The sequence below is a fragment of the Triturus cristatus genome, chromosome 4_1, assembly GCF_964204655.1.
Source record: "Triturus cristatus chromosome 4_1, aTriCri1.1, whole genome shotgun sequence".
NCBI lineage: Eukaryota > Metazoa > Chordata > Amphibia > Caudata > Salamandridae > Triturus > Triturus cristatus.
The window spans coordinates 9,724,714-9,739,298 of NC_140585.1; the positions used below are offsets into that span (position 1 = coordinate 9,724,714).

Here is a 14,585-nt window from a genome sequence, read left to right on the forward strand (position 1 = left end):
AATGAGGCACATGGTCGGACCAGGAGGGTGATTGAGCGGACCTTTGGTCTCCTGAAAAGCCGCTTCCGCTGCCTGGACAAGACCAAAGGGGCCCTCCCATATGACCCTGCAAAGGTGTGCAAAATTATCCTTGTATGCTGCATGCTACACAACATGGCAGTGCGGAAGAAGTTGCCTCTCATCCAGGATGACGATGACCAACCTCCGCCACCTGTGGAGGATCCAGGCCTGGGACACGATGCCAGTGATGATAATGATGGGGGTGATGTCCACACACAGCTCATCAACAACTTCTTCACCTGAATGCAAGTTTACAGGGCTGTTATGTCAATGTATTGAGTTAGCCTGAAATGTGTTGGGGCTGCTCTGTTGCTGTTTGAGTGTGTCTGTGTGACACTTGACTGGATGCATGCAGTGATGTGTCCTTTCAGGTGGTCTGTACTCTACAATAGTGTTGAACTGCTAACTTGTTTCTGCGTAGGTTTATTTTGACATGTTTTGTGCATGTGTATTGCATTTCTCTCCTGTTCTGCTGTGCTTTTGACTGTGTCTTGTGTCTGTCCTTCCCAGGGTACTTTGCCTGTTGTTTGGTCAACACTGACCCCCAACACCCAGAATCCAACACCAGTGTCGAAATTGTCAATTCCCATCAAGTGAAGTACCACACACCCCTGGACTTCAATTCTCTGACACTTTGTGACCGTGTGTCCACTGTAACGTAGAATTACCTTGCAAATATTGTGGAATAAACATGTTGCTGATGTGTAATGAACCTGTGCTACGCTTTGTTATGTGCGTTGTCTGTCTTCCCACATCTGACTGACATTTGCTTACCTCACCTGTGGGATTGTTACCACTGACTGTGGATAGGTGTTGTGTCTGTGCATTCCAATGTATTTCAGGTCAACATCCTTGTGTGGGATGAGTTACATGGACATGGTGAGTATGTGTTGTGTTGTCATAGTGGTGTGTCTCCCTCACATGGGTCACATCACCATGACTCACATAAAGGTTATCACATTGTTGTAGTATTTGGCATGCAATGTGTTGTTTAGCAGATCAACATCTCCATGACATATAACAAGTTGGAATCACAACAGAAGCAAGTATAGTGTACTTTGAGTTTATTTACAAACATGTGTGAGGATAGTGCACAGGGTGGTGGGTGCTGTATATTGGCTTTTAAATCCAAAGTTCACAGTAGAGTTGGAAGTGTTGGTAGCTGAAATGTCCACAGTTATCTGCTACATTGGCCCAACATGAACCCTCCATGTCATGTAGGCGAGTTGTGTTCGATACGACAAGGTGAACGGTTTGTGCACAAAGAACATTTTCCAGAACATGTTTAGAGGCCCTGGGGGATGTGCATGGACATCTGCATCTCACTTGTCCTTCTTCGGACGACCCCTCTTCTTCTTCGGGGGGGATCCTCAGGTGCAGAGGACTCTCCGCCAGAGTCATCCTCCCTCCCTGTGGCACTGGCAGATCGTGCGGCAACAGATGTTGTGGCCACACAGGGAGGTGTGGACTTGTTGGTGCTTATCTGGCAGAGGCATTTGAGTATGTCCTGATGCGCCGCAGTAAGTGCATCCCACTTTGCCTCCATGCGGACATGATGGGCAGCCTGCTCCTGTTGAATGTCCTTGAGGATCCCCACTACCTGGCCAAATCCTCCGGTGCTATCCTGGTATGCATCTATGATGCGTGCCAGTTGGGGGTCGTCATGCAGTCCAGACCACTCTGCAAGGTGCGCCCTCTGCCTACCACCCCTCCCAGCACCCCTATCCGCACGGGCAGGACCTGCGGCGGCACGCACGGGTGACACTGGGCCCCCTTGGGTGTTGTTGCTGGTGGTGTTGTCTGTAGCTTCCTGGGGGTCCTGTGTCCCTTTGCTGTCGGTACTCTGTGGCCTTGGTCTGTCCATGTTGGCGGGGGTGCCCTGTCTGTTGCCAGATGCTGGAGGCGTGGGTACAGGGGGTGCAGATGTTGGTACTGCTGGTGCTGCATGATGACTCACACTGGAGGTGCCAGGTTGTTAGTCGTCATCCGAAGAGGACAGAGACAGATCTACACCAGAGAGCTGAGGGTCCACCAGAGTCTGGGACAGGGACTCCTCTTCATTTGCTGCTGTGTCCCCAGCACCACCTGTGTTTGGAAGAGACACACAATGTAAGTTATGTTTCTACAGGCATCAATGGTTCACATACATGACATTTTCTACTGTACGTCAGGATGCGTGCCTGTACACTGCTTTGTCCAACGTTGTCACGGGCAGAGATTGATATTGTTGTGGCACACTGCCCAGCCAACATGAAGCATTTCAATATGCATGTCGAAGTGTGTGCATGCCCAGCTCATGTGTAGATTTGGCTGTACATGGCCATTACTACTCAAAGACCATCACGTTGCTGACACAGGTGTGCCATCCCTGTACACATTTGACCTTTGACAAGGACATACGTGCAATTCCACTGAGGATATGTTGTAAGATTGGGGCATGTGTGGTAGCAGATTTTGCTAGTCTTTGTGTGTCACATTGGTGTATTGGTACGACATGGTCACAGTCCAGTATGCCTGTGATCTCTTGGGAGAAAGTGTTTTTTTACAGTGTTCCTAGTTCACATCTCATTTCATACAAGTGATGATGTCACCATCGTTAATGAGTCTGGTGAACTTTTTGCCTTCCTCCTATATATTTTCTGACCTGTTGTTGGCTGTTGTATGACTCTGGGCACTTTACCACTGCTGATCAGTGCTAAAGTGCATATGCCCTCCCTATTGTAAATTGAAGGATTAGGGATTCTATGATTGGCTGGTTTGGTTTACCTGTCAGACCCTAGTACAGTGCACCAGGAGTGCCCAGGGCTTGTAAATCCAAATACTGCTGGTGGGCTTGCAGCACTGGTTGTGCCACCCACAGAAGCAGCCTGTAAAAGTGTGTCCAAGGTCTGCCATTGCAGAGCCTGCGTGCAGTCTGGTACTGTCATGCTGACTGGGCAAGTACACCCACTTGCCAGTCCCTAAACCTTCCCTTTTCTTCATATCAGACACCCCTATGGTAGGCCCAAGGGCAGGGCGCATTGTAAGGATAAGGTAGGACATGTCCTGGTGTGTGTGGCATGTTCTAATAGTGAATTACAGCCATTTTCGTTTTTCACTATTGCAAGGCTACCTGTTCTCCATAGGCCAGAATGGGCAGTTTGGTTATTACATCTTATAATCCTAACTGACTCAGGGAACATGGTGGAAATTCGAATTTAGTATGCCTGAACTCAAAATGATAAAACACATCTTTTAGTGAAGTTGGTTTTAACATTCTGTGTTTGAAAATACCACTTTTAGAAAGCAGGTATTTTCTTGTCTAACCATTCAAACCTGCCTCTGCTAGGCTGTGTATTCCTTGTCTGGAGTTTGAGTGACAGGGCTGGGGAATTCCAGGAGACAGGGTGAGGTGTCCCAGTGGTGAATAGAGAGATCTGCATCTAGATGGGAGGGAGGAGCTGGACCTGGGACCTGAATAGGGCTGTGCCTTCCCTCTACAATGCTGACTCAACCTCCTGTGGTGCATCTGATGTTTCTGCCCTGCACTCTGAAAGGAAAGAAGGAGTCAGGTAAACAAAGTGCTCCAGGACTGACCAGAACCGGTTTGAACAAGGCAAAGGCCCCTCTGCCCTCAGAGGACAAAGGATTTGGGGGTATAAGTATTGGGACCCTGATCCCAAGAATTTAGATCACTTTGGGAAACAAGAAGAAACTCTGCTGAGGAGAGGAACCAAGAAGAAACTGAGGAGAGACTATCCCTGAAACTGGGGGATTGGCCTGCACGGGTTGCCTACTGCCAAAGAGAGGAAAAAGGAACTTTGCGTGTACTTTTGCTGAACTTGTGAAGGATCTCCAAGGGCTTGGAAAAGAGCTTGCCTCTTGCTGAAGTCTCAGGAACAACAGACTTCACCCACCAGCTCCCTAGAGTTCTTTGGAAGTGCCTGCTGCTGTTTTGGGGCCTTCTGAAGGACTGCGTGTCGCAAGGAGCTGGAAGCACGACTCAAGAAGGAGAAGCGTGCCGCCGTCTGAGCTGTTGTCGTCGCATCGTGTAAAATGTTTCGCCGCTGCAGTTGTTGCATCGAGCGGAAGCGTCTCACATCATCGAAGAAGTGTCTCGCAACGCTGAAGAAACGTGTCGCCATCGCAGCCATCGTAGCTGACGCATTGCACCGCATCAAGAGAAGAGTCTCACATCGTTGAAGAAGCGTGTCGCTATCGCAGCCATCGTTGCTGACGCATTGCACCGCATCAAGAAAAGCGCCTCGCATCCACGTAGAAGTGTGCCGCCGTCGGAGCTGTTGTCGTCGCATCACGTAAAGTTTATCGCCGCTGCAAGCTGTCGCATCGAGAGGAAGCGTCTCGCAACGTCAGAGAAGAGTGTCGCCGCCAAAGCCGCTGTTGTCGCATCGCGTAAAGTGTGTCGACGCTGCAGCTGACGCATCGAATCAAGTCTTCTCGCAACATCGGAGAAGCGTGCCGCATCTGGAAGATCTTCACGTCTTTATTTCTTTGCACCAAAATCTTCAACGCATCAACATCGTTTCCACACTTTCGTTGCCCTGTGTGTCGCATCTAAAAGGTACGTTGACTTAAAGTGTCGCATTTAAGAACTAAAGAGAACTAAGCTAAATTCTACCATCTTAAAGTAACAGTATTGTGTATTTTTGTCATTTATGGTCTTGTGGTAAATCTATATAAAGAATACTTATTTTTGATATAAAACCTGTGTGGTGTCCATCTGTAGTGTTGTCACTTGGTTACTGTATGTGTTCACAAATGCTTTACACACTGCCTCTGAGATAAGCCTGTCTGCTCGTGCCAAGCAACCAAGGGGGTGAGCAGGGGTTATTTTAGGAGTGTACCCCTTTACCCTGACTAGAGGCGAGGGTCCCTATTTGTCACAAGTGCATACCTGTGCCAACTAGAGACCCCCAAGTCTAACAACCCCCCTTCCCAGCATGACCATACCTCCTTCCTTTTGACTCTGCTTCCCTGTGAGGGGGTTTGACAGCAATGGCAAGATGGCTGACTGTGCAGTCCTGGTGTTTGTTGGTGCCCAGTTCCCAGCAGGGCCTTGTGCTCCCCACAACAGAGCCCAGTGTCAGACATCTTGTCAGTTCATTCCCACTCCTTGTGAGGCGAGCATGGTTCAGTGTGAGCTTGCTGGGCCATGTGGGTGGGTGGGGAATGTCTGTGACTGCAACTCCCATCATGTTTTTGGCTACACCCCCTTTGCCGGCATGCCCATACGTCCTCCCTCTTGACTCTGCTTCCCTGTGAGGGAGTGTGACAGCAATGGCAAGATGGCTGACTGTGAAGTCCTGGTGTTTGTTTGGCTACAAGCCCCTGTGCTTCACACGGCAGCACCCAGTGCAGTGTATCTTTGGGTGATATTTCACTATAGTGTGAGTCAATGCAGTCTACCGGGTGAGTTGTGTGGAGTTTGTGTTGAGGGGTGTGTGTGTCCCCACATGCTGGTAAGTATGGTCAGCGCTGTCAGTCCTCCTTCCCACCCGGCCAGACATCCCACCATGAAACGTGCTTCCATTGGAGGGCATGCAAGTTGTCTTTCAGGATGTCAGGCAGTGGTATCCTGCTTCTGATTTGCACACAACCCCTACCAGGGCCTTGTGCTCCCTACAGCAGGACCCAGTGTCAGCCATCTTGTCGTCATTTTCCACTCCCTGTAATGTGGGCATGGTTCAGAGAGATCTTGATGGGCCAATTGGGAGGGGGAGCATTATCTGTGACTACAAACCCCATCATGCTTTTGGATACACTCACTTCACCTGCATACCCACTATTCCTTCCTGTCAGTCAGCTGCAGTGTTTGTGGTGGCAAACTGTCTGACAGTGTTTATTTAGCTGTGTGCCACTGCCTTGCTCTATTTGTTGGTAGGTTTGTACATGGCATGACACAGTTACAAGTCACTATGAGATGGCAGGTATTGTATTTGTCTGACTAGCATATACATCTTGGGATGATTATCTATTGGTAACTGTGGCTTTGCTAACAGTGCACGGTTTCACTGTCCCCTTGCCACACAATATTGAGTATGTTGGTTGTGTACTCAGCAGGCTCTTGTATGTCTGCTAGACCATGGACGCTCTCTGGTGGTAGGATGTCCCGCACCTTCTCCTCCCAGGACCTGAAGAATACTGGTTTGGCAGGAGGGCCACCACCAGTGCGCTGACTCACGGCGTGATCTTTCTCGATCAGTTTCTTGACCCTCCTGCGCACGTCATACCACCTGTTCTGGATATCATCCTTTGTGCGCAACATTGGTGCTTGTGCGTTCACCTTGTCCACAATCCTCGCCCACATCTTTGTTTTCTGTGACATGGGGGTCCTTTGGACCAATGTACCAAACAAATGTGGCTCTACTCTGATGATCTTGTCTACCAGCACTTCTAACTCACTATCTGTGAACTGTGGATTCTTCTTTTGGGGGCATAGTGATGGGTGGTGGTGGTGAGTGATGTGTGTGTGAGGTTGCAAGTGAGGGTGGGTGAGTGAGTGTCGGTTTTGCTAGGTGTATGTGTGAGTGCTTTTGGTGAAGTGCTAATGGTGTGAAAGTTGTGTGACGAGTGTGTGTGTGGTTGCTGTGTGATGGTGTTCTCTGCTGACTGTTGTCTTGAATTTGCAAAGGATCGTGGTAGTGATTGGTGTCCTTTATATAGCTGCAGTTGTGGGTGTGTCTTTGTTCAAAGTTTTTTTTAAAATATTTATTGACTTTGTCATTGCTTGTTTGGTCCTTTTCTTTGTATTTTTTCCTTTGGGTTTTCTAGGCTTGAAGCAGACATTCTTCTGACCGAGACAGACGCTGATGTTGGCTCGTGCGGACTTCTCCGGGTCTTTCACGCTGACTTTCTTCTGTGTTTCATACGCGTCGGTCGCAGAGATCTCTATTGCTTCAGGTCCCTGTTTTCTGTGCATGTCGGTCATGCGGCTTGGGCTCCGTGCGAGTCAGTCTGGTTTTACATGCATTGCATCGTACTGCGCGGATCGGACATCGCGGGGTACATGTCGGTCAGGTTCATTCCTGGTGCGTGTCAGTCGGTGCTAATCGCATCCGTTTTTGGGCAAATCACTGTTTTCCCTACGGCTCGGTCGTACGGCTTGTATTCCGTACGTGTCGGTTGTAATTCACACGCGTTGCATCGTAGTGCACGGGTCGTACAGTGCCGGTCCGTGTCGGTCGGTCTCCATTCTGGGTCCGTGTCAGTTGGTACGTTTTGCGGCTGGATTAAGTTTAGTGTCAAGCACCTACCACAATTTAATACTGATTGGAATGGAATAGTATATTAATTAAGTTTAGTGTCCAGCACCTACCCCAATTTAATCCTGACTGGAGTGGGAATAGTAAATTAATTAAGTTTAGTGTGCAATACCTACCCCAATTTAAACCTGATTTGAGTGGGAATAGTAAATTAATTAAGTTTAGTGTCCAGCACCTACCTCAATTTAATTCTAACTGGAGTGGGAATAGTAAATTAATTCAGTTTAGTGTCCAGCACCTACCTCAAATATAATCCTGACTGGAGTGGGAATAGTAAATTAATTAAGTTTAGTGTCCAGCACCTATTTCAATTTAATACTGACTGGAGTGGGAATAGTAAATTAATTAAGTTTAGTGTCCAGCACCTATTTCAATTTAATACTGACTGGAGTGGGAATAGTATATTAATTAATTTAGTGTCCAGCATAGTCCCCAATTTAATTATGACTGGAGTGGGAATAGTAAATTCATTAAGTTTAATGTCCAGCACCTATTATAATTTAATACTGACTGGAGTGGGAATAGTAAATTAATTAAGTTTAGTGTCCAGCATATTCCCCAATTTAATTCTGACTGGAGTAGGAATAGTAAATTAATTAAGTTTAGTGTCCAGCACCTATTTCAATTTAATACTGACTGGAGTGGGAATAGTAAATTAATTAAATTTAGTGTCCAGCACCCACCCCAATTTAATTCTCACTGGAGTGGGAAAAGTAAATTAATTCAGTTTAGTGTCCAGCACCTACCTCAATTTAATCCTGACTGGAGTGGGAATAGTACATTAATTAATTTTAGTGTCCAGCACCTATTTCAATTGAATACTGACTGGAGTGGGAATTGTAAATTAATTATGTTTAGTGTTTAGTATGTAAATTGTATTTATGTAAATTGGTGTTGTTAAAGTAATTTTGGATGAATTACAATTATCAAATATTAAAAACATTAAATACAAGTTAGTATAAACACATAAATTAAATAAACTTGTGTATGAAATTAATAAAGAATAACATATTAAGTATGATACATTGTTTAATACATTCTAATTTATATAAATATATATTAAACAACAGACCTATTCATTTTGTAAAATATGTATTATGAAGAAAAGATAGTATGTAAATGTAAGTAACATGTTTTATTACATATAAAAACAATAAATAACAAAATAATAATTATACTTTATTGCAGAAATAATATAAAATTATTTTTCAATAATTATAGAACAACAATAAATTATACATATTTTAGTACATGACTTCATTTTTTAATATATTTGAAAATTAATTTTGGATCCAAAATCATGTACATTTATAAAAGTTGTTATACTTTTTTAAATATAACATACTTTTAGAAAATACTGTCAATAATTGTTTTCTTTTAATATTTTTTATATTATCACATATATTGTCATGTATGTAAGATTTTTAAAAAAAAAATTGTAATGCAATTGAGAGAAGTAAACATTATTTTATTCTTTTTACAATTATATTATACTTTTAAATTATTAATATTCATATATTTAATATGAATATTTATAATTATTGCATATGGTTTACATTGTAATTTGTTTCGACAATCTATATTTTCATAATAACATAAATAATGTAGTACAGGTTACAAAAAAACAAAAATCAACATATTTTGCATTTTATGGAATTATACTAATTATTATACGTGTTATAATATTTATTATTATAATTTTACAAAGTTTTAAAGTAGTGTAAAATAAAATATTATTTGTAGTTATTAAATAAAATACAATAATATTTATAATATGTGAAAACACATTTTTATTAATTAAAATGTATTAATGTGCTATGTTTAGAGCTGCCATATTTGTCTTCTATTTTGTAATCGCACGCTGTTGTTTTGGGTCATTTGGAAGGGGAGAAGCTTGCGGTTGGAAGCTGCTTCACGTCAAGCAAGGTAAGATTTAATTTCTTCATTTTAACTATAGTTTAAATTTATGTCGAAGGTAGTTAGAGTCTATTTAGAGTGTTTAGAGATTTGTTATTGATGTTATGATGTTTTATACGCGATAGTTTGGTATAGACTGTTTATCTCGATTTAGGTAATAGAGGCCCAGTCAGAAATGTAAACATTAAAGTGTTTAATGTGTTTCATTTGATAGTAGAATGTTAGTAGTAATGTTATTAAGTGAATTATATGTTGTTTTGTGTGGGTGGGAAAGATGTTATGTTTATTTCCTAGGTTTTAATTTAAAGAAGTTTCGGCAGCCGAAAGATTGCGCTTTTTTTATTATGGAAGTTGTTAGACCTGGCACCTTGGCGTGAGTCTCCCTCCCTCTTTTTGTCGCTGTGCCTCATGTGATTTTATGGTGTTGGCCGCTCAGCGCGCTGTGCCACTGCCAACCAGTGTCGCGGTGCGAGTGCTCCCTTTGTAAATTGTATATGTTGGTTGGATTCCATGATTGGATTGTTTGATTTACTATCAGACCCCAGTAAAGTGCGCCAGGAGCGCCAGGGCATGTAAAGGCAAACGCCGCTGGTGGGCTTGCAGCACGGGTTGTGCCACCCACAGAAGCGGCCGGTAAAATACGTCTAAGGTCTGCCACCGCAGAACCTGCGTGCAGTCTGGTACTGACGCGCCGACCGACAAGTGCCCACACTTGCCGGTCCCTGAAACCTTCCCTTAGCTGCATGTTAGTCACCCCTCTGGTAGGCCCACGGGCAGGGTGCATTGTGAGCCTGAGGTAGGACAAGCCTAGATGCATGGCATGTCCTGGTAGTGAATGACCGCCATTTTGTTGTTCACTACTGTAAGGCTACCCTGTTCTCATAGGCCAGTATGGGCGGCCTGGATTATTACACCCTATGATCCTAACCGACCCAGGGAACATGGTAGGAGATCGAGTTTAGTATGCCTGAACTCGGAATGATAAGGTACATCTTTTCGCAAGGTTTATTTTAATATTCCGGGTTTGCAAATGTCACTTTTAGAAAGTTGGCCTTTGCTTGCCTAACCATTTCAGCCGCCTCTGCGTGATGTGTATCTGATGTCTGGCTGGTGTGAGTGACAGGGCTGGGGGAACCCAGATGGGCAGGGCTAGGTAGCCTGGTATGAATAGGACGATCGACAGGTAGATGGGTGGGAGGAGTGCTCCTAGGCTCTGAATAGGACAGTGCTCTGCTGCCTCAATGCCGGCTCCGCCCCCTGTGGAGCGTCTGATAACTCTGCCCTGCGCTCTGAAAGAAGAAGCCTGCATCACGTAAACAAAGTGCTCAGAAACCGGACTGAACTAGGCAAGGGCCCCCCTGGCCTGGGAGAACAAAAGATTTGTGGTATAAATGGAGGAGCCCTGCTCCTAAGAAACTAGATCCGCTTTTGACCAAGAAGAATCTCTGCCTGAGGAGGAGGCACCGGGAAAGCTGTAGGAGGAAGACTGTCCCTATCCTGGGGGATTGGCCTGCAGTGGTGACCTTGCTGCCAAAGGGGAGAAGAGAAACTGTTGCTGAAGACTTTGCTTTATTTTTACTTTCAAGACTTGTGCTTTTCCAAAACGATCTCCAAGGGCTTGGAACCGAGCTTTCCCCCTGAACTGAGCCCCAGGACCATTGGGCTCTACCTGATCTTCACTCACCTGCTGCTGGACTGTGGTGTCCTTTCCCTCGCCGGAGCTGTGACCCTCGTGCCGCAGTCCCTCCCTGAGCCGTGACCAGGACTGCTTAGCCGCCCCCGCCTTGGGAAGAGCCACGCTCGATCGGAGCCGCTCCCCCTACGCTGTGCTGGGCTGCCCCTGTCACCTCGCTCGCTGGAGGCTCGCTGTGCACCTTCACCCTCCCGCCGGAATCGGCGTTTGTGAGCATCTCCAAGCCTCGGACGGCCCGGACGTATCTGCGTGCCCGGCTGCCCCGCTTTGTTCACCCGCCACCTGCAACACCCCGCTCTTGCCGTGAGCCTGAAGACCAGACACCCCTCGTGAAGTGTGGGAGCCCCGGACGCCGCCTCGCTCTTCTGTCGAAGAGCCGCTGAAATCCCGCACCCACCTTCGCGTCAAGAAACAAGGTACTGTACTCACAACCTCGACCACGAGCTCGCATCGGATCCAGGGTCCGCAACGTTCTGATTTCCCTGTCATCTGCAGTGGGCTTCCCGGTCGCCGCTTCCGCACGGAGTGCGCGGAGGCCTACAGTTACCTTGTGCGCGCCTAAAGAACTTTCCACAACAAAGAGAACTTTACCGTATTCCTAAGAATTGTGGCCCCATCAGTTCAACGTTACTGGGCCTTGTATTTAACTCTGCTGAAACTACATAAAAGCTTATTTTTATATACTACCGGATTGGTGTCCATTTGTGGTGCATGCAAGGGGTTTACTGTATGTGTAATTGTATTTGCTTAACCGTGTACGCCTGAGACTTAGCCTAGACTGCTCGCGCCACGCACCTAGAGGGTGAGCAGGGGTTATTCTGGGGAGTCATCCTTCGCCCTGACAAGAAGTAAAGGGTCCCTGCTTGTTGTGGGTTCACACCTGCGTCAACCAGAGGCCCCTCATTTCTAACATTGGTGGCAGCGGTGGGATTTACGGATTTGCATTTGTGGTTTGCGTATAGTGAATCACTGATCACCACGTAGTAAGAGCAGACCAGTAACACAGCCACAAGGCTAGCATTTGTTTTTGTTTTGCCAAGTATCTCCGTTGTTAGAGCCATGCCTGGTTCACACTCCGCCGGAAGGGCGGCTTCCATAATCTCTGGATTTGAAGACGTAGATTGGGAAGAAGGCGCACTTCTGGATCGTACCAATGAAGACTTGAAAGGTCTTTGCTCCAAGTTCAGGATTGCCCAAACTGGATTGAAGAAGAAGGAGCAATTTGTGAAGGCGCTGAGGGCCTGGTATGAGTCAAAGGCACCAGAGAATCAGGTGGAAGTGGTTCCACCAGAAAGTGTCCATGAGTTTGGCAGATGCCTGTCGCCAGAAGAGTTGGCGGACAGGGCAGCAACCCGGGCACACGAGGTGGAAATGGCAAAACTTCATGGGCAGATGGATATGGAAAAACAAAGATTAGCCATGGAAGAAAAGAAACTACAATTAGAGCATGACATGAAGCTGAGGGAGCTGGAGCTGAAAGCAAAAAGTTTGGAGCTTAATCCCTCTGGTGGCAGCACACCGCCAGGACCGGCGGAACCAAGAGTTTATATTCCCAAGGATGTAGTGAAGGAGTTCTTCAGGAATGACGACATCGGGCAGTGGTTCAGAGCCTACGAGGTAGCCATGTCTTCCCACCGGGTCCCTGAGAAAGATTGGGGAGCGGGGTTGTGGGGAAGGTTCCTGAGTGAAGGGCGGGACACACTGCTAGATTTACCTATTGATGTCCGTAACTCTTATTCCCATATGAAGGAAGCATTGATGGCTAGGTATGGGTTGACCCCTGAGTTATATAGACAGAGGTTCAGGGGTTGCACTAAGATTCCCAATAGTACGTATGTGGAGTATGTGACCTTCTTTTGCAGAGCGCTGGATGGTTGGGTAAAGGGTAGTAAGGTGAATGATTATCAAGGGCTTCTTGATCTAATGGCATGGGAGCACTTGTCCAGTAATTGTTTTCCTGAGCTACGCCAGCACCTGATCGATAGTAAGCTGACTAACCTGAGGAAGCTTGCTGAGGAGGCGGACCGCTGGGTCAGTACCAGGGTCCACAAGGGTACCGTGGGAGATTCCGCCAAAGGTGGGCAGGGTCCCCAGCAGAAGAGTGGGGGGGACAGGGGTAAACAGAAGCAGTTCCAAAAAGGGCCCCAAAATAATCCCCAAGGGAACCAAGGGAAGGGTTCTCAGCCTCCCCCACCCCAGAAACCGACCGGGGCCCCGACAGGTCCTCCTGTTCAGAAGGGGCCCGTAAGGTGTTACAGGTGTAACAATTTGGGGCATTTTGCCTCTGATGTAAAGTGTCCATTGTTTGGTAAACCAGCACCCACTGGTGCTCCACCCCGGCAGGTGACTAGTGTCGCCTTGGGGGAGGAGAGGGATGTCCAAGGTGGGTGGGGTCCCGCAGAGATGTCCCTGGTCTCGCTAGGAGACCGTGAAGTGGTCCCTCCAACCCAGCTGCCTGAGAACACTAAGAAGTACAGGCAGTGGGTGACCATAAATGGCCATAGGGTGGAAGCTCTTAGAGATACAGGAGCCAGTGTGACAGCTGTCAGGTGTCACCTGGTGTCTCAGGAGCAGGTGGTCCCCAATGCATTCTATCCCGTTGTTGCCACTGACAACACAGAGAGACACTGCAAGGTGGCTCAGGTTCCCTTCGAGTGGGGGGGGGGTCTCTGGTACTCTTCAGGTAGCTGTGAGGCCCGCCATGCCTGTAGACTGTTTGTTAGGGAACGATTTGGAGAGCTCACCTTGGGCTCAGGTGGAGCGAAGTGCTCACCTGGAGATGTTGGGTATGCCGGATTGGGCGTGTGTCACCACACGGTCCATGGCAGCCAGTAGAGGTACTCGAGAGGTCCTGGAGCCTGAGAGGGAGGCCCAGGAGCCGGCCTCAGAGAGAAGGAGCAAGGGGCGCGGGAAGCCGGCCCCTGACGTCCCCACGGTCCAGGAGGAAGCAGACCTTGAGGGGGATGCCCTGGAGCCTACAGGGGAACAAATAGCTGAACTGGGAGACCTGCCGGAGCTGACCCATTGGCAGCAGGAAGGGGGTCCCACCAGGGAGGACTTTTGTAAAGCACAGAAGGAGTGCCCTTCTCTCGTGGGTATGCGGCAGCAGGCTGCAGCCCAGGCCGCAGGTGATCAGTCAGGATCGCATTTCATTTACTGGGAGAACGACCTCCTATATACAGAGCCTAAGGTTGCTGAGCCTGGGTCAGCCCGTGCGCTGGTGGTACCCCAGGACTTCAGAGCCTTCCTACTGGGGCTGGCTCACGATGTGCCATTGGCAGGGCATTTGGGGCAGGACAAGACCTTTGAAAGGCTTGTCACCCACTTTTATTGGCCTCAAATGCGCAGGAGTTCGGATACTCACTGCAGGACATGCCAGACTTGCCAGGCAAGTGGAAAGAGTGGGAGGAAGCAGAAGGCTCCACTCCAGCCATTCCCTGTGGTCGGTACTCCATTCCAGCGAGTGGGGATTGACATTGTAGGGCCACTGGACCCCAGGACAGCGATGGGCAATAGGTTCATCCTGGTCCTGGTGGACCATGCCACCCGGTACCCGGAAGCCATTCCTCTGAGGACAGTGACGGCCCCCGTGGTGGGACGTGCACTGATGGGAATTTTCTCCCGAGTGGGATTCCCTCTAGAGGTGGTGTCTG

At 47.5% G+C, this 14,585-nt stretch overlaps 1 long non-coding RNA gene across 1 annotated transcript in view; it reads right to left on the reverse strand.

Annotated features, from left to right (window-relative positions):
• Positions 1 to 1,109: 1,109 nt before the first annotated feature.
• The window catches only part of LOC146839287 (uncharacterized), a 43,919-nt gene continuing 30,443 nt past the window's right edge, over positions 1,110 to 14,585 (reverse strand). The window contains exon 2 of the long non-coding RNA XR_014981056.1: positions 1,110 to 2,145. This is a non-coding gene — a long non-coding RNA (uncharacterized LOC146839287). The remainder of the gene's footprint in view (positions 2,146 to 14,585) is intronic.